We start from the raw sequence: 24627 nt of genomic DNA, 5'->3' as shown, positions 1-24627 counted from the left end.
CTCTGCTACCCACACGCCGAGCACGCTGCTCTCCTCCAATCAGGAGCAGGATCAGCTCCTGCAGGTCATCACTCAAGTTGGCGAGAGGCAGCTGCGTAGAAGTTGTTACTCCCTTCTCAGCGCCATATTGTGGGAAAGCAGATGCATAAAATAAGTCTTAATTCCAGTAACAGTCTAGTCCGAGTTGCTCCCCACAGATCCCCCTTTCTTTTTATTTTTTGGCGTTGATACGTGCCTGTCTTCGGTGCCCCGCGGCACACACTCTGCTCTGCTTGCTAGAGTTGCCCACAGGTGCTTACAAGCCCTACCAGTCAGGCAAACCGAATCCGGGTCCTCTCTTCACCATGTTGTGAGGAGGTTTTTAGGCGCTGATGCATGCCTGTGTTCGGTGCCCTGCAGCGCATGCTCTGCTCTGCTAGAACTGCCTGCAGGTGCTTACAAGCCCTATCAATCAGGCAAACCAAATCCAAGCCCTCTCATTGCCGTCTTGTGGGGAGACTTATTGGTGTTGATAATATGCCTGTCTTCGGTGACCTGCAGCGGGTAAGCTGCTAGCCGCCAGCAGGTGCTTATCGTCTTCCGAATCAGGCAGACCAAATCCAAGCTCTCTCATTGCCATGTTGTGGGGAGGCCTTATTTTTCTCTATTTCTCTATCTCCGGGCATTCCTATTTCTCCTATTTTACTTCTATCTACCAGCATTCCTATTTCTCTCATTTTACTTCTAAACTTCTGTTTCTCTTATCCCCGCGGCTTCCCGGCGCCCGCCCTGCGGCGGCTTCCCGGCTCTGCACAGTTTCCCGGCTTCGCGCGCACTCCGTGGTCTCCGCGCCCCTTCGCGCCCGCACCACGGCCTTCGCGCTAGCCCCACATTCCCTATCTATTCGCGCCCCGTGCGCTCTCCTCACTTGTGCCCCACGCGCTCTCTCTGCGCGCGGCAGCTTCCGCGAATCACACAGCCTAGCTCATGTTTCCACCACCAGTATTCAGTCTAAGTTCCTCGGGCTAACCTGGCGAATTCAACCTAGCCTACGTTTCCGCCTTACGGTTTGGCTTCCCGTCTTTTGCTCCCTGGGCTAATCTGACGGATTCCAACCTGGCCCACGTCTCCGCCTCTGGTTCCAGATTTTCGCCCCTTGTTCCCCAGGCTGACTCGACGAATCCCAACATAGCTTACGTCTCTGCCTCAGCCTGCCCCCGCGGCTTCATCCTCCCTAATATATTTTTCTCTACCCGGTATGTTTCCTAACTTTTCTTCCAACAATATTCCCCTCTCATTTCTCCTGGCTTCTCCCCACAATCCGTATTTGAGTCTAAGTTTCTTCTAGGTTTCACTTTCACTTTCAACCCTAACATCCAATCCTAACTTCTTTCCCACAGTCCATATCTGAGTCTATGCCTAGGCTTTCGATAGCTTCTTCCGGCACCTTTTCCGTCCGGCTTTTCCCTAGGCTCTTTGCTAGTCTCTCTCTCCGGTATTTTCCCACTTCTTCCCGTTTCTTCCCTCCTAAGTTTCCTATCCGAGTCACGGCACCATTATGTCGCTCCCCCTCTTCGTGGTGGAATGACACAGGACCCTGCCTAGGCTTCATATCCGAGTCACGGCACCATTATGCCTCCTAGGTTTCCTATCCGAGTCACGGCACCATTATGTCGCTCCCCCTCTTCATGGAGGAACGACACTAAACCCTGCCTAGGTTTCCTATCCGAGTCACAGCACCATTATGTCGCTCCCCGTCTTCGTGGAGGAACGACACAGGACCCTGCGCTGTTCTTTTGTCTGCTCGGCCCTTCCCAGGTTTGCTGCTGGTTCTTCCCGGGTTGGCTACTGTCCCTTCCACCTCCGTGGAAGGGCAGTTCCCCCTGCCACTTTCCCCACTTCCGCGGGGGAGCGGCATACCACCGGCCGGCTCTCTCGGGGACTGCTCAGGTGTTCCTTCAGATAGATGTTCCTGGTGCATGTTGTCTCTCTCCTCCTTCATAGTCCTCTTCCACCAATCCCAACTCTGCTACCCACACGCCGAGCACGCTGCTCTCCTCCAATCAGGAGCAGGATCAGCTCCTGCAGGTCATCACTCAAGTTGGCGAGAGGCAGCTGCGTAGAAGTTGTTACTCCCTTCTCAGCGCCATATTGTGGGAAAGCAGATGCATAGAATAAGTCTTAATTCCAGTAACAGTCTAGTCTGAGTTGCTCCCCACAATAGGTGGCAACATTACCTGCTACACCACAATGCTGGCCCCTTATTTTTACATTTTTAGATGCACAATCAATGCCAAGCTAATTGCATGGCGATACAGAACTTCAACTGTTTTATTTTGAATTAGAAAAAGGATGTTTAAGCCCTGTTCCTTTAGCAGTAATTGGCTTATGCCACCTTGACCTGAAGTTCTCTGGGGACTTGATTCATCACTTCTAGGTAGAAGGCCTTTGAGAGCAAGATACATGGGGTCAGTGCTGTAGCTTAGCAGGTAAAGGTGCTGACCTCCCACATGGACACTGGTTTGAGTCCCAGCTGCTCCACTTCCAATTTGGCTCCCTGCTAATGTGCCTGGGAAAGCAGCAGAAGATGGCCCAAGAGACCCAAAAGAAGCTTCTGGCTCCTGGCTTCTGCCTGGCTCAGCCCCAGCCATTGCAGCCATCTAGGAGGTAAACTAGTGCATGGAAGATATTCTCTCTCTCTCTCTCTCTCTCTCTCTGCCTTTCAAATAAATAAATACAACTTTTTAAAAAGGGGGAGAGATGGCCAGCACCGCGGCTCACTAGGCTAATCCTCCGCCTTGTGGCGCTGGCACACCGGGTTCTAGTCCCGGTCAGGGCGCCGGATTCTGTCCCAGTTGCCCCCCTTCCAGGCCAGCTCTCTGCTGTGGCCAGGGAGTGCAGTGGAGGATGGCCCAAGTGCTTGGGCCCTGCACCCCATGGGAGAACAGGAGAAGTACCTAGCCCCTGCCATTGGATCAGCGCGGTGCGCTGGCCGCAGCGCGCCGGCCACGGCAGCCATTGGAGGGTGAACCAACAGCAAAGGAAGACCTTTCTGTCTGTCTCTCTCACTGTCCACTCTGCCTGTCAAAAAAAAAAAAGAAAAGAAAAGAAAAGGTGGGGGGGAGAGAAAGAACAAGATAATTGCTTTGCTAATCTTCTGTATGTGCAGACCCTTCAGATATGGTAAATGCTCAAAAAAAATGTTGTGAGATTCAGTTTTAGCCTGAGCTCATACACAAGCCCAGCCAAGGCAAACTCAACCTGGCTTGCCAGGGACTGTCTATTTGGCCACTGAAAATGCCCCCTTTGGGGCAAACCAGGAGGTTGGTCCTCTCCAGCTCACATATACCTACTTAAAGATTTACCTCAAACCCCAGGAAAATACAAAATGTCATACATACACATTTGGCCTTTTGCAAAAAGCATAAATGTAATCTAACATGACAGATTTCGAGCTACTATCAGCTACAAAATAAACTTTAAAAGAAAGCAAGAATTTAGCCCTAAAGACATTCCTTTTTCATTCCTTAAGAACTTCAGGGGCCGATGTTGTGGCACAGTGGGTTCAGTCACTGCTTGTGATGCCAGCATCCCATATCAGAGCACTGGTCCAAGTCTCAGCTGCTCCCTGTTATTGCACCCGGGAAAGCAGTGGAAGATGGCCTAAGTACTTGGGTCCCTGCAACCCATGTGGGAGACCAGGATCCATATCCAGACTCCTGGCTTCAACCTGGCCCATCCTCAGCCAATGCAAGGAGTAAACCAGGGGATGGAAGGCCTCTCTCTCTGTCTCTCTCTCTCTCTCTCTCTCTCCCGATCTCTGTGTGTGCTTGTGTCTGTGTATATCTCTTTCTCTGTCTCTCCCTCCCTCTCTGTCACCCCGCCTTTCAAAGACATACAATAAATCTTTCTAAGAAATTTAAAAGTTCAAGTTTCATGATAACTATTGAAAGATACAAAAGGAGGGATCAGATGAAGTGGGCTTCACCTCTATAACACCAGTGAACATGAACTGAATCGTACCTGTGTGACTTCAGCAGTATGCTGCACACATGTTTACAAAAATCAATTTTTCTTAAGAGCTAAAGGGTTAAAGAGAGGTCACAGGCACCAGCGGAGAGCCTAAAAGCCAGATATTATTTTTGAGAGACTCTAATAGCCTGGTGATCAGCTCAAGAAAATCACAGTCATTCAAGATGATGTCTTACATGTACTGGCTTCTCTGTAAAATGAATTTACCTTTTCATTATTATTTACTGAGTGAGCCAGTATTTCATTTGTATGGATTTTATCCAGCAATGAGGGGAGGGAAAAAAACACAGAAAATCTAATAAAAAGACGAAGCTGCTGTGCGATATTTGGAGTCTGTATCCTGCCTTTGGAGGTCACGTTTCTGTCTTTTTTATGATGTTCATTTTAGAAAATGAAAAAAGGGCGTACATATGGAGATAGGCGCTTCTTGGGCTCCAGTCGACAGCAAATTTGACCTGACAAGTGTGCAGACGTACTTACCGAGAGTGGCGGCAACAATGTAGTGGCAGAAATAAGGATCACAGCCTCAGACCAAGGCCTCCTTGGTTTCTCATTTGGGTAATAACGCAGTCTTGTGTGCCAGGCACAGGATCTCAGTTGCACCCTTTCCCATTCAGATTTGTTTCAGGGTGCCACACCCTTGGGGAAAGCTGAGTCCCTAGGAAGTAGTCATTAGCAAGTCTCCTCCTCTTGAAGGGAACAGACGTCACAAAACCCCTAACTCTTTTTTCACCATCCACTGTGAAATTCTGGGGGCTATGGAACTTCACAGTTAATTATTCTGTGGGTAGCATCATTGCATTGCACTATCATCCACATCAGAGTTCACTAAAACACAGCAGGTGCACCCAAAGTAGTTACAATACCTGCCAAAGGGGTGGATCTCTTTTTTTATTATTATTTTTCCATTCAATAGATAAAAATAAGGGCCAGTGTTGTGGCATAGCTGGTTAAGCTGCAGCTTGGAACACCTGCATACTGAGTGGAGTTCAAATCCTGGCTGCTCCACTTCTAATCCAGCACCCTGATAATGTGCATAGGAAAGCAGCAGAAGATGCACAAATGCTTGGGCTCCTCCTGCCACCCATGTCGGAGGTGACCCAGATGGAGTTCCTGGCTCCTGGTCCAACCCTGGCTTTTGTGGCCATCTGGGGAATGAGGCAGCTGATGGAAGATCTCTGTCTCTCCCTCTCTGTAACTTTGCCTTTTGCATAAATATAAATAAATCTTCAAAAAATTAGATAAAAACATAGGCCAAAACTACAGCTACTCTAACATAAGGCTTCTTAACTTTCTTAGACAAAAACAGAATCTACATACTCAAAAATTAGGATCAGAAACTCTGGGTTCTTATCCTTCCTCAGTCACTAGGCAGCTTTGGAGCTTAAGTCATTTGTTTTTATGCTACCACTCCACAGTGGATTCACAAGAACAAGTGAAGAGAAACTCATAAAGAGGTTTTCAAAATGCTATTCAGAGGTGGGTGTTTGACCTAGAGGTTAACGCACCATTGGAGACACCTGCATCCTATATGAGAGCCTGGGTTCAATACCTGGCTCCACTCTTGATTCCAGCTTCCTACTAATACACACCCTTGGGGGCAACAGTGAAGACTCACTGCTGCTCACAGAGGAGACCTGGATCAAGTTCCTGCCTCCTGAATTTGGCCTGGCCCAGTCCCTGCTATTGCAGGCATTTGCAAAGTGGAACAGCAGAGCTCGCTCTCTCGCTCTCTCTCTCTCTCTCTCCCCCCTGTAATAAATATTCTTTAGAGGAAATATTTATGACTTATCTAAACTTCTGCCACATTGCTGATAATCATGATCCCAGATATCAAATTAGCAACACTTGTATCTCAAGTAAGTACCAAAGTACTTGACCACATTTTGTTTCCCTAACTTGTCAGCTGTTTTATGAGTGGTAGAAAGTTTACTGTCAAACAACATTGCTGACAGCATCCAAACACACGAAGCAGTGTTCCTTCCTAATCAACAAAACAGCTGGGTGTCTGTGCCACCCAGATCCAGAGCCAAGGAGGCAGCTCCAATCCTTCTGGGTCCATCCGAGGAGAGCCAACAGTCGGTCGGGGCTGAGAGCCTGCAGAGCAGACACTGAAGCAGAAATGGGAGGCAGGACAGGTGTTGATTTATTTTCCACACCAGCTGTTACAAAAGTTCCAGGCCCAGGACACCTGTTGCTAATTTCTTCTAATTTGAGAACTCAAGCAAAATCCTAAATCTTTACTTATGCTGAAAATCAAAATTCAAGCTAAAAGCGACAGTAAAATCTGCAGTGATTCTGAATAGCAGTCTCTGAAACAATATGGCACCTTGAATTTAAACATATGTTTCAGAAATTCAATACTGAAATCCTATGTGAAACTACAGCTCTGCAGCCCATCTTGGTGGACATAAAATAACATTATTGTTGTTTCTCTGAAATAACATTAAAGAGGAAAAATGGAATACAAAATGGTATTGTGAAGACAAAGTACTAGACTGATGGATGATAACCACGCTGTATGCTTGTATGTACATTAGTAAAGATTATTTTGAATAATAAAAGTTGTTTGACATTTATTATTTCTTGTAAATTTGTTTATGTTTGAAAGGAAATTAGAACGGGAGAGAGAGATGTGTAGGAAGATTCCCTATAACTTTCAGGGAAGCAGTTTTAAATAAGAAACTTCGTGATACTCTCCCATAAAATGCCCCTGTATAATCCTCTGACACCTCAGTAGCCATTTCATTATCAAAAACCCAAAGGTCTATTCACGTCCTCGGCTCCAACCTTTATCCCTGCTGCTCTTCCTTCCGCCCAGACCGGAAGCTTCAAGGTATCAAGAAAGCAAAGCGTGGAAGTGGGTAAATCCCCCAAATGTCTGGTCCAGTGGTATTATCCATCACAGGTAGGGGGTGGGGCACAAAGCCAGTGAGGGGAGAAGGCTCCGGGCCGTATGGTAATGCTGACCTTCTCCGGAGCAACATGCTCTGTTTTAGCTCCCACACATGTCTAATCGCTAGGGAGTTGTCTAGCTACACGAATTTTTCACATTTGTCAGCTAAATCAGTGCTCCAAATGCACAATGCAGCACTTAGAAACATTATGTGAATTTATTAAATTCTCTGGAGGACTTTGGGTCCATAAAGCAGTAAATTGATTACAGGGAACCAAGGCCATAATATTTTCATCAGCAACAAAAGCAGTCATGCTCCCATATTGTGCATGGCGTGTGAAGAGGTACTGTTCCTCACTTCACGTGAGCCAGCAGGCTGAGAATCGCCCACGAAGTGAGGAGCAGGCTCTGGGATGTGCCAACGGAATGTGTCATTTAATCGGTTCCTTCCAGAATGCCAGCTTTTGGGCGCATCACGCGGAAGAAAACATGGGAGAAACACAAAAGGCCCCTTCTGCTCTGGATTGCCCGAGCACGCTTTCTCACTCAGCCTTGTGAGGCTGCTCGTTGACCTCATCATGAACTAGCCTATTGACGATGCCATCAAGCTGAAGGGCGTTAGTAGGGAGCAGCGAGGAGATGATGGTCTACGTGGATGACATAATATTGATACTAAACATCCCAATGTGATCTGGCGACCATCAGTACAGTACCTTCCCCATAGAAGAACGAGACCACCATGACAGTTTCTAGAGCGCCTAACCTACCAGGAATTATCACAGGGGCTTTCCCATATGTTATCCCATCTCAAGCTAGGCAACACACTTAACAGCTGGGACGTATCATTCCTGTTTTAAAATAGGAAAACCAAGATTTAGTGTAGTTAAGCAAATTGCTCAAAATCACACAGGTCTGTACTCACATGGTTAAATGGCCATCCAAGCCAGGACTCTGTTTCCACAGACATCTCTGCTCTGTAACCCTTAAAATATTCACTGCTCACTTATTTTTTCAAAAACATTTGACTCTTTTGGTAGGATATTGTACATTCCTCTTCTGCCATATGTGGAAACTTCCACCATCTCGAATGTTCCTTGATGGAGAGGAAAGGGTAAAGCTGGAAGCAATCCTGTTAATATGGATTTGGAGACTTCTCCTAAGAGGCTAGAATATTCTAGGCTGGTCCTAGAATGTGACTTGGCAATGTCCTTGTTTATTTAACCCTTCTGCAGGAATCTTAAAAAAAATTGTAAAATTCAGGGATGATGAGTGGTGATTTTTTAAAAGGATTATTTATATATTTATTGATTTGAAAGAGAGAGTGCTTTCATCCATTGGTTCACCCCCCAAATGGCTGCAACAGCCAGGGATAAAACAGACGAAAGTCTAGAGCCAGGAACTCCATCCAGTCTCCTACACAGGTGGCAGAGACCCAAGTACTTGGGCCATTATCTGCTGCCTTCCTTCCCAGATGCATTAGTAGGAAGCTGGATCAGAAGCTGAGTAGCCAGGACTTGAACCAGCAAGGCTAGACTTGGATAAACACCTGACACAAAGGGTGTTGAAGGGTGTGGTGCAAGGAGACATAATGTAGGTGTTGGCAGTTCTCGCTCCTGAGTCCATATTAGAGAAGCAGAGATCCACCAAAAGAGAGGACCTTGGGGCATTGACCCCTCTCCTGCACCACTATCCTTAGACCCAGTGTCTTGGCTGTGATGAGCAGAATCGGGTCTCCAAAAGGCCTGACCTAACACGGAGCTAAAGGCTAGCATAGGAGGGAGGGTTCTGTTTTACTAATTTGTGGATTCCCTTTGCTTGGCAGACTGCCTGGCACCTAGTGGGCCCCCAGCATGTGTTTATTAGATTCGACTGAAATATTAAGACAGCTCAGCCATTTGTCAAGTTATAAATATCAGAGTATTGAGAATTACTCTGTGAGCTGTTTTTAAATACGATAATTTGTGAGCATAATTGTATTTCATATGTGGTAATTCACAAAGCTAAGGCCAGTACTTCCCAGATCATCTTAAAAATATATATTCAAGCAACTATTGACTCTGTTGCAAAAACTATCCATCATTATATCCAACTTTTCGTTAGCATTTGTGTACAATCAGAACAGTCTTTCTTTTCCTTTTTTTTTTTTTTTAGAGATTTATTTATGTATTTGAAAGGCAGAGTTACAGAGGGGCAGAGGCATAGAGAGAAAGAGAGAGAAAGAGGTCTTCCATCCACTGGTTCACTCCCAGATGGCCGCAATGGCCGGAGCCGCGCCAGTCCGAAGCCAGGAGCCACTTCTGGGTCTCCCACATGGGTACGGGGACCAAGGACTTGAGCCATCTTCTACTGCTTTCCCAGGCCATAGCAGAGAGCTGGATCGGAAGTGGAGCATCCAGGACTCGAACCAGCGCCCATTTGGGATGCCGGCACTGCAGGCAGTGGCTTTACCTGCTACACCACAACGCTGGCCTCCAGAACAGTCTTTCAAAACTGGAAGTGTTTAGGTCATCCCTGGGCCTGAGTCAGCTTAGAAGTTGTCATCATTTTGTGTGTGTTTCTTCTCCTCCATACAGTTATCGATAGTTGTGAAGGCTGTTATCTCCCTCCGACATTTTTGCTTATGAACTGGGATGGCTTAATTTTTTTCTCCCTATTGCTTGTCTGATACTAAAAATCCTGTCAATCATTCAACAATTAATTCATCATGAGAATAGTATTGAGTCCAAACCCAGTCTCTAATGCTGCATGAAACAGCACCACCTACTGGCATCATTGCCACATTACAGAGTCATATCCTCAGTCCTAGAATCTGAGAGACCTTTGACCAGTAACTTCACAGATTAGAAAGACTTCAAGTACAATAAAATTCTCAGTGTATACGCCTTTGTAGAAACTACTTCTCCCTCAAAATTGTTGTTAAAATAGGAAAATATCTGATCACCTTTTTTCTGGAACTGTAAAGTTATCAAAGACAACAGTTTCCTTCAAGTCGGACACCAGCATCAGCTGGACCCAAACCAAGCGTTCTGTATCTTTGTCTTAAATGGTTCAGCAGAACTATCGTATGTGCCATAAATGCATTTCCTTACACAACACTACAAGTGGCCTTCATGATGATTGTATGGTTGTTTTCTCACTAGTTATTCTCCGTCACAGCATTCATTCCACTGCTCACTGGGGCTTGGAGGCACCATGGAGAGCCACCTATACCCAGTCCCTGTCTACATAGAGCTTGGAGCCTGGGAAACAGGACAGACAACTACGCAGCACCCTGTGTTTCATAAAGGGTGAGGTACAGGGCTCTGGACCCATACAGCAAGAGCAAGTGAGGCAGTCAGTGGAGAGTCAAAGGCAGCCTCACAGCAGGCACTGTAGGTACCCCGCCACCAGCTGTAAGTCACAGGTGCCTTCAGCAGATGGTTCCAGCCACACTCATGCTTTCCTACAGCAAGCACTTGAGCACTTATGTTAGCCACATCCCAACACAACCCTCTACCAGTGAAGGGTGAAGACCTCAGCCTCTTTACTCCATACAAGATCATTCTGAAATGTATTCAGGCTCTTAGGAAGTTTCCCATAGGATGTACACAATTAATATGTTGACAAGGCTGGCTTTATAAATGACATCTGTCTTGTTGCTGACACCCACAAATGTTGTGGGGTAATTGAGAAATAAGACCAAAGTATAAGGCAGATGGAAGATTGGACAAAACATTGTTAATACTGAGGAGTGTGCCTCATCTCTTCAAGCAAGTGCATTCCACTGTACTCAACCAGACCATTAAATGGTCTTTTGAGTCACTACCTCCTCTGGATTGGGGTCCACGGTCACAGTGATTTCTTCCACACTAACCAGTCGGAGTAGTGACTCTTCCTCCAGTAAGGAAGAAAGGGCATAAATTGGCCAAAGGTGTTTCAGTAGAAGGCGCTCCCTTCACATAAAAGAAAACCTGCATGGTGGGAAGAAGTGCCCCACCCTCCCACCACTTCAACCCAGGACAACGTTTTGAGAGTAGCTACTAGGCCACATCACTGTGCAATATAATAAATACAGGTTTCAGGGGTGGGTGTTTGGCACAGGGGATGTCGCTACTTGAGAGGCTCTCATCCCATATCAGAGTGTCTGATTCAAGTCCAGGCTCTTCCACTTCCCATCCAGCTTCCTGCTAATGTGCACCCTGGGAGGCAGCAGTGGTGCCTGAAGCACTTGAGTCCCTGACACCCACATAGGAGACTTAGGCTGAGTTCCAGGTCCCTGGTTTCAGCATGGCCCAGTCCTAGCTGTTGCGGGTATTTGAGGAGTGATGCAATGAATGCAAAATTTCTTTCTCTCTTTCTCTCTCTCTCCCCCCCCTCTCTCTATGTCTCCTTTTTGCCTTTCAAATACAAGGAAAGTAAATGAATTTTTAAAATGTTTTTAATTTCATTTACTCACTCTAAATTCTCTTTCCAAGCAACCCAAAATAAGACCATAGTAATCAATTATGTGAACAATGATTACTAAAGCAAAAGTCTCCATGGCATTAATAAATGAATTTTAGCCAAGTAACATCTACCTCTAAATAGCACTTTGTTCTCTTATGATTTTTCTTTGGACATTTGTTGAACTCCTTCTATATGCTAATACCTTGCATGTTTATTTAGCCCTTGGGATAACCTAATGAAGTGAGTGTTAATATTAGCCCCACTGCTTAGATGAAAAACTGAGACACAGGAAGGCAAAGATACTTGCTGAGGGTCACACTGCTGATAAAGGTGTGGCCAGGTCTCAAACCACGCTTAGTATTCCACCAAAACCCATGCTCTTGAGCCCCACCAATCCTTCTAATCACCAAGTTAATATGTCTTGGTTAAGGCATTCAAGTTGCTTTAATTTAAAAATGCTGATAGGACAGTGAGCTCTGAAGCCAGTTAGCGAGTGATGCAAGTTGATTCAAATATTCTTTGTTATGAATTAGCCCTCAAACACCCAAGCAAACTTGGCCTGGAACAAAAAGGCCAGAAAAATGAGAGAGAGGAAGAAAAGGTCTCCATCCTTTCAGACAAACAATCACCCAGCATTTTCCAATCTGAAATGAATCCTAGTAGTACCTCTAACTCTTTGAGGTTCTATGTATCCCTATTCTCTGTATCAATGACATTGTCTTCAGTTTCAATGTTGCATAAATATCACTTATGAAACCTATATAATTCTGTAAAAACACAATAAATAGAACCTACACCCATTTCACACTGCATCAGTGACAACCCTAACCACTTAGTTTTGTTGATATCTGTTTGTGTGTATAGGTTCAGATAAGCCAGGGACATATTCGTAGCACCCAAAACAATAAACTGACAGATGTCAAGATGCCCACATACATGTGTTTGAAAAGCGAATTAAATTACTGAATGTCATTGAAGTGTTTGACTCACTGAGACTATTACAGAAATGTTTATAAAAATGGAAATTGCTAGCTAATCTGATCTGATCATCTCCCATTGAATACATGCATCAAATTATCACACTGTACCCCCCCATGTACAATTAAAATAGCTTAGGGGAAAAGACTCTTACATGCTTTTTCTCTTTTGGAAATATTCAAATATGTTAACTAAACCTAAAACGAATTCAATTCAAGCAAACTGTCTCTGTGGTCAACTTTTTTCCTTTGTGGAAATAGATTCCTAGACCAAGAGTAGACACTCTGTCCAGACCTAAGCAGAACACACATATCCCAGAAATTCAGTAATTGGTGTTGAACACATCAATTCAGCATATCTTTGAGTGACTGTTTCCTCTTAAGGGAGAACGTGATGGTGATGTTGTGTTGTGGCCCAGAAAAGTTACAATATTGGAGCTGCGTGCACCAGGAGAAAGGCACACATGTGTCCTGGTGTTCAACTTGTGAATGAAGTGTGTTATAACTTGTGAATGAAGTGTGTTATAACTTGTGAATGAAGTGTGTTATGCCTGTTCTTGGCTCATTTTCCCAGGATCATCCCGAGCCCCTTTCTAATGGAACACATTCTACCCCTTTCTCCACCCCAACCACAGGGAATGATCAATAAACTCGAGAATTCTTCCTTGAGATTCTACCTGTCACTAAGTCACTATGCAGAAAATTATTTGAGATCTGGATTTGTGGCAATAATATTCTCTGAGTTGAGAGAAAGTTTTAAAAAAACAGAGGGAAAGATCCTAGAGACAATAAGTCTTCAATCCAGCCCCCAAGGCCCATCCCTCCAGTTCGTGATGACCTATGCCTGCTTAATATGACTTGAAATAGGATCCTGTGACCCAAAGGTGAAAGACACCTGACCGATATACCAGGGCTTTGCTGTAACAGGGTAATATAACCTCCCTTTGCGACACGGGCTCTGTGTGGAGACCGTTTAAGGTCCCAACAGACCCCAAAGCCCCTTACCTTTGTAAACAGAATCTTTTTGGGCAAGTCGGTGAGTTCTACTCAATGAATTCATAGTTCTGACCACAAGATGGCGCCAAACGCATGCTTCCAAAGGCTTCTCAACCAATCATTCAAGGGAATAGCTAAATTCTAACGTCTTGGGCTTCACCTAACTCCTGTTAGTTGAAAATCCTTCCATTCGAGATGATTCTATATGCACTATAGTAGTTACAATATGCCTCCTAGAGCATCCTGCACATGATGGTCTTCAGTGAATGGTCAAATCACCGAAACTCTGAACAAATGTGCCAGAAATGAGCAGATCAAGCGGCAATGTGTTCGGGAAAGTTAGTCGTCTCAAAGTTCTTTTGACTGCTGAGATCAGCAAACCCTTGAGCCTAACCCTCGCTAGGCACCCGTGAAATTAGCCTGACTGGCTATTCTTTCGTCATGGCCAAACACAACTTTATGTTATTTTTAAGTTGTTTTCTCAGTTCACAACATAAAGCTGCAAGTTTATGTTCCTGCCTTTAACCCAGGTTTAGCGTCCACCAACTGGCCCTAGAAGTTGCCTCCAGGTTTGCCTTCAGACTTCAGTTACAACCTACTGCCTGTAAAGTCAACAGCAAAACACTCTACATCCCCAACAGAGTCTATCTTTGACTTATGTCTCTCTTTCTTTAAAAAAAAAAAAAAAGAAAGAAAGAAAGAAAGAAAGAAAGAAAGAAAGAAAGAAAGAAAGAAAGAAAGAAAGAAAAAGAAAAAAGAAAGAAAGATTTATTTGTTAGAGGTAGAGTCACAGAGGGAGGGAGAGACAGAGAGAGAGGTCTTCCATCCACTGGTTCACTCCCCAAATGGCAACAAATTACAGGAGCTGAGCTGATCCAAAGCCAGGAGCCAGGAGCCAGGAGCTTCTTCCTGGGTCTCCCATGTGGGTACAGAGGCCCAAGCGTTTGGGCCATCTTCTACTGCTTTCCCAGGCCATAGCAGAGAGCTGGATAGGAAGTGGAGCATTCAGGACTCGAACCCACACCCATATAGGATGCCGGCACTGCAGGTGGCAGCTTTACCTGCTACACCACAGTGCCAGCCCCCTCTATGGTTTTTTACCTCAATGAAAGAGTAACTGTGGAGGCCAGCATTGTGGCTTAGTGGGTAAAGCCACTTCCTGAGACACTATCATTCCACATGGGCACTGGTTCAAATCCCAGCTGCTCCACTTCTGATCCAGCTCTCTGCTAATGTGCCTGGGAAAGCACCGGAAGGTGGCTCAAGTACTTGGACCCTTGCACCCATATGGGAGACCTAGATGAAACTCCTGGCTCCTGGCTTCAGCCTAGGCAAGCCCTGGCCTTTGAGGCCCTCTAGGGAGTGAATCAGTAGATGAAAGATCTCTCTTCTTCTCTCTCTGCAACTCTGACTTTCAAATAAATAAATAAATTACTTTTTTAAAAAGAGTATTCCATTATGTAATTACCACTTTTAACAATAACTGGAGCTCAATATATTTTTATGTAGGCATTCACTAATTATTGAATGAATACACATGCACAAGTGAGACTATCAAAATTACAAGTCATGGGGCCAGTGCTGTGGCCTAGTGGGCTAAGCCTCTACCTGCAATGCCAGCATCCCATATGGGAGCAGGTTGATGTCCTGGTTGCTCCTCTTCTGATCCAGCTCTCTGCTCTGGCCTAGGAAGGCAGTAGAAAATAGCCCAAGTCCTTGGGCCACTGCACCCATGTGGGAGACCCAGAAGAGGCTCCTGGCTCCTGGCTTCAGATCAGCCCAGCTCTGGCCATTGCGGTCATTTGGGGAGTGAACCAGCAGATGAAAGACTTCTCTGTCTATAACTCTGCCTCTCAAGTAAATAAATAGAATCTTTTCAAAAATAATTACAAGTCAATTTCCTGGGTACAGAGAGTTACTATAAAACAGGTGCGATCATTTCTCAAGATAGACTCTGTGTTCTGATAACCAGTGTTATGTACATGGAGCAGTTCAGAGTCTGGTCCTATTCCGGTTGGAAACAAGGCTAACACAGAGAGGCCAGCGTCCATACCAGCCCTGTGTCCAATCACCTCTAGCACATCTTCTGTACTAGGAAGTTCCAGATCTAGTCCTGTCCCAACTGGGGTCATCCCAACCCCTCTAGGCCCTACATGGGTTCTCTTAGTCCATTAGGTGTTGCAATAACAGAATGTCACAGACTGTGGAATTTATAGATAATGGAAGTGTGTTCAGCTCACGGTTCTGGAGGCTGGGAAGCCCAGTGTCGAGGCGCCATCATTTGGTAAGGACCTTTGTGCTGCCTCATTCCATGGCAGAAGGCAGAAGACAGGACCCAGCTCACTTTTCTAACAAGTCCACCTTTGAGATAACTGACCTCTCCTGTGGTCATGACATGAATCCTAGCATGAGGGCAGAGTCTTTGTGACCTAATCACCTCTTATTAGGCCCCTCCTCCCAACACTGTTGCATTGGGGATTAAACTTCCCACACTTGAATCAAGGGGACACATTCAAATCATAGCATAGATCAAACCTACTGTGGTCTCCAACCCTAGGTGGTGCTTGCTCTATGCCTAGCACTTTGCCTGTTACTACATAGCCATCATCTCAGCACACCCTCCCAGCACACTCCAGACTTGGCATTACCAGGCTCAATCCAAAGGACAAAGTGGGACTTCCAGAAACTAATTTACTGCCCAGTGTCATACAGCTACTAAAAGGAAGGCCAGTTTTCAATCCCATGCTGTTAAGTGCCAGAACCAGGCTTATGACATGGATCTATTATGTGTCAAATACCCAGGCAAGGGCTAGGAAAACAAAGAAAAGTAAGGTGGCCTTGAGTTGCTGAGCCTGCTAACAATGCAAACTATTCGTCTGCTACTGTCGCCTGTAGGTTCAGTTCTATCCTGATTGGAACAAGGATTTTTCCTTTGAATTGACAGCTACTCACTCAATGGCAATGCCATTTAGTGCAGGGATCACAGGAAATAAGGTCTGAGTTTCTGGTTCTAGTCTCAACTCTGCTCTATATTAGTTCTGAGTCCAGTGTCAGCCTCCCTTTCCATCTGAAAAAGGATAAAATACAATCCCTGGTTAGCATGGAGGGCTGTTAGGAATTCCATAGATTCCACAATGATAGACTTGAAAGTTCTCAACATGAGGTTAAGTCACATTACCTATTCTCCCCCAGAGGCTCTCGAATCTGTTTCTAAACAATTCTAATCTGTTCATGGAAATCGAAGACGGGGAGGCACAGTGGCGGTTCTCAGTGGGAGGGGGATGATGGCAGGAGGAAGGAACCACAGAGCTGTGCACATCGCTGCTCATGTCTCAGCTTTTAAGTGAATCGGTGGCCCCATGGCCATTCCTCTTGTTGGCATGCTTCTTAACTCACAGATGTGGTTCAAAAAGTCTTTCTTGCTATTAAATATTGAGAAAGAGATGTCCTGGTTATTTAATGAAGTAAGACAACATTGGAGAAAGCTCTGCAAAGCCAGAGGGCAGAAACACGTGCACTCCCTTCTGAGGAACTTTCACACTTGGGCTTCCTTTCTGGGGGAAACTTGAACCACACAGATTTTATGGGTGGACGGGGGGAGAAAAGTAACACATAACTTATCAGTTTCTTTAAACTCAGATCCCACAGAATTTCTGCCACAGAACAGTTTATGCCTACTTTCCATTGAAAAAATCTATCTCCTTTTGAAGAGTAGGAAACCATTTCTTTTTCCAAGAAAGAACACTCATGCAGTCTAGAGATAGCACATTTGTCATAACTATAAATTTATTTGGAAGAACAACTGGGCTTTCCACGGGCCATCTGGAGAAGACAAATGTTCCATGGAAGCATGTGGGAAGTCTCACTGATGACATCTGCAGCTAAATGAACTGCCTTCAGCACTGCCAAGAGGAGAAAATTCCATTACACACGAGGAAAGTATTTCAGCAACCACCTCAAAATAAATACACATCAATCTTAATGTAAGTAAAACATATGTAAGGTGGAACTGTATTTCTCTTCCATGTAGAGACAAACACAGTCCCTGCAGACAGAGATGTTTGTTTCAACTCCACGGGGACAACCTTGACATCACTGTACTCACCTGTTCATGGTTACAGGATCTGTAAGACAGATCCCTGCCTCTGCACTCCTCCCACACCCTGGCCCCTGGGCAAGATGCCCTGAAAGATGTTGTGGCAGGAGATCCAAAGCGCTAGTCCTGGCCTGGTCACTCATTCACAGAGTGACCTCCAACAAACCACACAACTGCTGTTTAGTTTCATCACCTACAAGGTGAAGAAATAATTCCTTCCCTAGTTACATCACAGGAGGCTTGGTGAAGCTACGATTGACACCTCATACTCATGTCAGGGTAATAGTTTACAGGGGCCAGCATTGTGGCACAGCAGGCTAAGCCACAATTTGCCGGGTTGGCATCCCATATCCCAGTGCCAGTTCAAGTCTCAGCCTCACTGCTTCCGATCCAGCTCCCTGCTAATGCACCTGGGAAGGCACTAGATGATGACCCAAATACCTGGGCCCCTGCCTCCCATGTTGGGGCCAGCATAGAGTTCCAAGGGTCCTGGCTTTAGTCTGATGTAGACCTGGCTTTTGTGGCCATTTGGGGAGTGAACCAGTAGATGGAAAAATCTCAGCCCCTCTCTCTCTCTTTCTAACAAATAGATGGATAGATCTTTTTTGTAAAAATAGTTTACAATAAATAAATAATTTCATTCAGTCACAACTTCATCACATTTTATAGACAAGAAAATTTATACTATATTAAGGAATAGTTGCTACAATAAACAAACCCCAAAAAGTCAGTGGCTTAACCCAATAAGGCTTTATTTCTCACTCATGGAACGGTGTAATGCAGGTGTTCCTGGTCAGTAAGTAGCTTTCTTCCATGAAGTCACTGAGGAGTGCAGGCCCCTCATGTCTTGTGGTTCCCCCAGGCCCTACCATGTTGGAGTCTTCCACCTCTAGCTGTTAGGCGAGCAAAGAGTCAGTGGAGGAAGAACACATACCTCTTAGCAACCTCATGTTGGAAGTGACCCAAATGACTCCTACTCATATCTCATTGGAGAGAACCAGTCACGGGTTCCACCCAGAAGCAGGCCCTGTCTAGGCAGCTGCTTCCCAATGACAGTGCTATTCTGTGGAAGAGGAAGCAGAACTTGATGACAGACCCTTAGCCACCTCTGCCCCACTGGGTGGGTATGTCATTCCCTCAAAGCTACACTAGTAGATACGGGTGTTCTCTATTTCTGCACAGCAGACTACTGCAGATTCCAGATCCTAAGGTAATATGCACTTGTCTGGGCTGAGGTCTCATCTGGAGACTCAACTAGGACAGGATCTGCTTTCCCCCTTGGAGCAGCACCCTAGCCCCCTTGCTATATTCTATGGGTCAGAAGTCAGTCAGTCTCAGTTCTTCCTACCCCTGAGAAGAGAGGGTTGCACAAACCAAATGAGTCATGGGAGCCACCTTAAAGCTTGTCCACCACCACAAAAAGACTCAAACCTAGAATTTTTTTACTACAAATCCAATGTTCCTTCCATTTAATCATTTGTTCATCTTTGACTCTATAATCTCATCTGTAAAATGGGGTACGTTTTTATATGCTATGCCCAGTTATTATGAGAAACAACTGAAATAGTGGATGTGAATACTCTCTAAAAGCCACAAAGTACAATGTAAGTTTAATGGGCATTTGTTATTATTCTACCCTTTTGCCTGGGAAGTTTCTCTATTCTTCCTGCCTATCTCAATCTACCGTTCCCCCAAGGACCATCTCAATGCTTCCTCTTTCATGGAGCATGTGTGTAAGTTGGGGTTATGTTCAGCTTCATATAACATCTATACAAAATGATGACTCAAATGACATCAAAGCCAGAGCTGCTGAGACAGATCCACAGTCACTGAGGATCCAAACTCCCAGACCTCTGGTCTGCCTCTCCCAGAGTGTGACCCCTGTCCTCAAAGTCCATGCTGGCTACTGGAGATCCAGCCATAATTTCCCTAAACCAGGAAGCTTGGAAGAAAAAATAATTTTTTTCATTTATTTTTATTTATTTGAAAGGCAGAGAGGCAGAAAGACAGAGATCTCCCATGCACTAGCTCACTCCCCAGGATGAGCCAGGCCAAGGCCAGGAGACTGGAGCTCAATCCAGGTCTCCCAGTGGGTTTCAGGAACCCAACAGCCTGAGCCATCACCTGCACCCAGGACGTGTGGTAGCAGGAAGCTGGAATTGGAAGCAGAGTCAGAAGTCAAACCCAGGCACTCCTGGATACAGGATACAGATATCCTACCCAATATCTTAACCATCGTGCCACTCATCCACCTCAATAACGAACGACTCTTTCTAGCTATTTCCCATGAGTCAATATTAGACTTAGATTCAGGACCTATTGATAAGAACTTAGTCTGACGGCTATTCCTGGGTGCTACAAAGCCTGGGAAATAGAGTTTCGCACCGGAGTGTGCTGCTACCTTGAATAAAAGTGAGGTTCTGTTACTAAGAAGGAAGAGAATGAATTGGGAACAATAAACAGTCTCTGCCGTAGGATGTTTAGAAACACCAGGCATACAGGTATGCCTAAAGGAAGGGAAAAATGACACGATGAAGGGGGAGATTTAGGAAGCAGAATCTAACAGCAGGTGAAGACTTAGAGAATATTAATTCCAAGATTAGTACAATCCAGCAAGAGATGAAACGTCTGAACGTGGATGATGGAGAATAAATGAGAGAGATTATAAAGGAAGACTCCAACCACGTGTAGAGAGGAGAGGCTCCAAAAAAGACTCACCTGTGGCCAGCCACATTGATGGAGAGTCGGTGGGACAGGAGAACCTAAGGAGATGCCGTATCCCAGAAGTAGGAGAGGCCGTTGGAACTCTGTGAAGGAAGACAAATGACAAGGAACAGCAGCAAATTTGAAAACCACAGCAAGAAAACATTTATAAGAGAAATAAATGGGTACCCCCAGTTGTGGCACCATCTCTCACAAGGGAAAGTAACTTCAGTTCGTGGACCTCACTTTTCCTGGTTTGAAAATTAGGATCGCAGTCCTACCACACAGGGTTGGAGCTCCTAGCACACAGAAGGACCACACACATTTGCACCTAATTTTGCAACTAAAAGGACAGGAGAGGCACACCTGGCTGTTGACCAAATGCACAATGCTGGGGCTTAAACAGACCCACCTGATCAGGCAGCAACAGGTGAAGTTCCTTTCTCTCCCAGGAAATAGCAGAAAGCTCAACACTGAAGGAGACACAAAGAGAACCACAGTCCCTTATTTGAATTCAGAATTCTTGAAATGCCAGCCACTCTCCCTGGCCATCTCAGATATGTCAATATGGACACACACATGCAAGTCTTCTGTGCCCAGCTCTCGTGAGGGGCAGCAGCAGCCACCCTTGGGAGCCAGGGCTCAAAAGCCTGACTCACAGAGCCATGGTGGCACAGTGGGTTAAACCACCGCCAGCAGTGCCAGCATCCCATACGGGCATCAGTTGGAGTCCAGCTGTTCCACTTGCGATCCAGCTCCCTGCTAACGACCTGGGAAAAGCAGTGGAGGATGCCCCAAGTGTTTGGGCCCCTGCCATCCACATGGGAGACTGGAGTGAAACTCCCGGCTCCTGGCTTTCGCCTAGCCCAGCCCTGGTCATTGCAGCCATTTGGGGAGTGAACCAGTGGATGGAAGACCTCTCCTCCCTGCCTCCCCACCTCCTCTGTAATGGTGCTTTTCAAATGAGTAAATAAATTGTAAGAAAAGCTTGACTCACCAGTTACTGCCTTGACCTGGCCCCCCTACTCACGAGGGAATGATCTGCAGGCCAACTTAGCTCCTGCCCCAAGGCCACGCTAGCAGCCAACCTGAGGCCGCCCAAGATGGACAGGTAAGTCCTGTTCCAGCCCCTAATGGGGCTGTTGTTGTCAGGAAAGGTTCTGTTCTGGAGGCCACTGAATGAATAAGTGAATGCCGTTAAAGCATCGACTCTGAAAGACGGGCTATATATAGAACAAGTGAGTAACTGCGAAGGGCAGTGTTGTGCACCACAGCCAGAACAAAATCTCCTGGGTCGGAATTTACTAGAAAGTACAGAGAGGGGCAGACATTTTCAAGTGTGGCCATGGGCAGTGCTTTGCAATTTCTCATTATAAAGAAAAACTGTTGGGTCTGGCTGATACCGTGGCATAGCAGATTAAGCTGCCTGCAATACCAGCATCCCGTATGGGCACTAGTTCAAGTATCAGCTGCTCCACTTCTAATTCAGCACCCTACTAATGGCCTGGGAAAAGCAGCAGAAGACGCTCCAAGTGTTTGAGCTCCTAATACCCATTAGAGACACTCAGACAAAGCTCCTGGCTTTGACCTGGTCTGGTGCTGGCCACTGTGGCCTTCTGGGGAGAGAACCAGCAGATGGAAGACCTCTCTGCCTTTCTCTCTGTAACTCTTTCAAAATAAATAGATAAATCTTTGAAAACAATATTTAGTATCTTTTTTTAAAAAAAGAAAAAATGTTAAAATGACATTATTGACTGGCGCCGTGGCTCAATAGGCTAATCCTCCGCCTGCAGCACCGGCACCTTGGGTTCTAGTCCCAGTCGGGGCACCAGTTCTGTCCCGGTTGCCCCTCTTCCAGTCCAGCTCTCTGCTGTAGCCCGGGAGTGCAGTGGAGGATGGCCCAGGTCCTTGGGCCCTGCACCCGCATGGGAGACCAGGAGGAAGCACCTGGCTCCTGGCTTCAGATCAGCGCAGTGCGCCAGCCGTAGTGGTCATTTGGGGCGTGAAACAACGGAAGGAAGACCTTTCTCTCTGTCTCTCTCTCTCACTGACCACTCTGCCTGTCAAAAAAAAAATTTTTTTTAATGACATTATTTACATTTTCAAGAGGAGCTGAACTTTTAGCCTAAGACTTCGCCTTTTGTCTGTGAACTGAATTTTCTACTAATGATGTAACCAATTATTTGTAGGGGCTGCTTTTGAAGGAAATGAGATCAGTACTGGGAAGTAAATGTTTCCTGTTCCAAAGCAAATCTGGTAAGAATTCACAAACCCAGTTTGAAAATCTACACTTAAGTGAAAATTCTAATTTGGACCTCACCTCACTGATCATTATGCCCTTGTTAGCTGAGTGACTCATGGTGCCGATACGTGACTGCTCTAAAACCACCTCCACATGGTGTTTCAAATAGCAAAGCGCAGCAAACTGAGCCTGGGCAGCCGGAGCCAGACATGAGCTGAAGGAGCCCCACTCTAGATAGGGAAGAGGATCAGGGGAAAACAAGGTCAGAGAAACAACCAAATGCTGCTCTCCGATGCAGACAGATTCCCTTGCCCAGGTGACCATGAGAAACCGGTGACAGTCTTCTTGGCGGCTGCATGGCTACCACAGGGCCTAGGATTCTGGGAGTAGCTTTTAGGTGAAGGTGCACACCCTCCTGATGACAGAGAAGTGCTTGCAGACATGCACTGCTCCACTATTTGCCTTCTAACCCCTACCAGCGGGGCTGCAGCAGTGTGGAACCTCAAGTTCCCTGTGAGTTTCTGTTAAGAGTTTAGTTTTTCTCCTTATGTTCCGATGTGGGAATGGTTTGTTCCATGCCCAAAAATCACCTCTCTGAAGCACGAGATGAATATGTGTACTTGGTGTGGAATGTGGGGATTTGCCACAGGCTACTGGAGGTAGAATCAGCTATCGGTGAGCAGTGACGGACAGTCAGGGTCTGTTTTTCTGTCATTTATAAAGGTTGGGGAGAACTTCCAGAGAGTCTTCCTCTGGCCTGGTGTTGTGACAGTGGGTTAAGCCACCACTTGCAATGCTGGCATCCCATACTGGAGCAACTGCTAATGTCCTAGCTGCTTCACTTCTGATCCAGCTTCCTGCCAATGCTCTTGGGAAGGCAGTGGAAGATGATTCAAGTACTTGGGCTCCTCCTACTCTTGTGGGAGACCTGGGTGGAGCTCTGGGCTCCTGGCTTTGTCCTGGCCCAGCTCTGGCCACTTCAGCCATTTAGGAAGTGAATCAGTAGATGAACAGTCTCTCTCTCTCTCTCTCCTCCCCCGCCCCGAAAGAGACATTTAAATCCTTAAAGTTCAACAACATTTGTTGTGGATATTTGCAAGGTAAACCTTTAATAAAAGGTCCTACCATGAAGGGAGGAAATCCCATCCATTATGCATGCCTTGCTCTAAGCTTGCGCTTTAATCTTTGCCTTGCAGAGCCCTGGAGTCCATTAGTGCTCTGGAGTATCATCCATTGACACACGCAATGGGAGACCAAATGAATCCCAGATTCCTAGTATTGTACTTTGGCTTTCTACAGATGATTTTACTTGGGGTAAAAAGAATATGTGAGGGTACACATGCATGCACATACATGTATAAATGTACACATGTGTATATATCATGGATACATATTTACAAAGCCATTGTTTAGGGCTGTTTCATTTGCAACCTACTGTAGCTACCAACTCAATTCACTCTCATTGCACACCCAGCTCACTTTAGCATCATGAGGAGGGAGGATTGGATTGACTACTGTACCTGGGAAGTCCCAGGGCTTTGTGATTTGGGGCACCAGTGAGAGGAGGTTGTCGGGCAATACGGCTGGGATGAACCTTTTCTCTGTGCTCTCCTTGGGGATGGCTCTGTTCTCAGGAGGTTCTTCCTTTACGGCAGCAAAGATGAGCCCCAGGATCTCTGTATCTGACAGTTCTTAACCTTCTGTAACCTCAAGAAATAAGAACCTATCTATTTGCCTATTGCATTTTTTTTAAAAGATTTTGCTTGCTTCTCCTAGGTCATGTACTCACCCTCATGCCAGAAGAAGCCCTCTCACCAGCCTGGGGGACACGTGCCAACCACAATACGGCCACCAAAGGAAAGATGTGGATGGGCAGAGTACATCCCTGGGACAAAGTGGGGCAGCTTTGTCTTATGGTAGTATCAGATCTCAGTTTTCATAATGAAACCCAAAAGCCAAGGCCTAAAATATTTTTACATTCTTTACTGATTAATGTCAAATGAAAAGTCACCCAGGAGAATGACCTGGCTATTCAGGGACTACGTCTTTAATGTGTATATTTGTCCATGTGTAATTTAAGGAAATGTTTACAACAGAAAGTAAAGTTTGAAAAAATTATACACTCTGCAACCATGAATCAAGAACCCAAACAAAAAACAGCCATTGTTCTCCCACTGCTGTTTTTCTTCCCCTTCTTGGAAGAGGTTCATCCTAAAGCCAAACATGGGCAGAACAATGCAGCCTCCACAAGGGCAGTTGGCTGTGGTGGACCAGAGCCAGC

The 24627-nt window shown here is 45.8% G+C and overlaps 2 long non-coding RNA genes across 3 annotated transcripts; one reads left to right on the top strand and one right to left on the bottom strand.

Annotated features, from left to right (window-relative positions):
• Window positions 1-17073: 17073 nt before the first annotated feature.
• Window positions 17074-21324, bottom strand: LOC138843539 (uncharacterized). 2 transcript variants are annotated; one of them, XR_016212428.1, is made up of 4 exons: window positions 21102-21324; window positions 20517-20577; window positions 20120-20208; window positions 17074-17207 (listed from the first exon to the last, which is right to left on the bottom strand). It is a non-coding gene; the product is annotated as an uncharacterized LOC138843539 (long non-coding RNA). The 2 variants fall into 2 exon arrangements; XR_016212429.1 differs by lacking the exons at window positions 20517-20577; window positions 21102-21324 and adding an exon at window positions 20319-20457.
• On the top strand, window positions 21079-24259 carry LOC138843540 (uncharacterized). The gene is made up of 3 exons (XR_016212430.1): window positions 21079-21215; window positions 22294-22360; window positions 24123-24259. It is a non-coding gene; the product is annotated as an uncharacterized LOC138843540 (long non-coding RNA).
• Window positions 24260-24627: the final 368 nt, after the last annotated feature.

Source organism: Oryctolagus cuniculus, chromosome 8, assembly GCF_051225735.1.
Source record: "Oryctolagus cuniculus isolate XC-2025 breed Fujian yellow rabbit chromosome 8, ASM5122573v1, whole genome shotgun sequence".
NCBI classification, from domain to species: domain Eukaryota; kingdom Metazoa; phylum Chordata; class Mammalia; order Lagomorpha; family Leporidae; genus Oryctolagus; species Oryctolagus cuniculus.
This window is presented reverse-complemented; position numbering and strand designations above follow the sequence as displayed.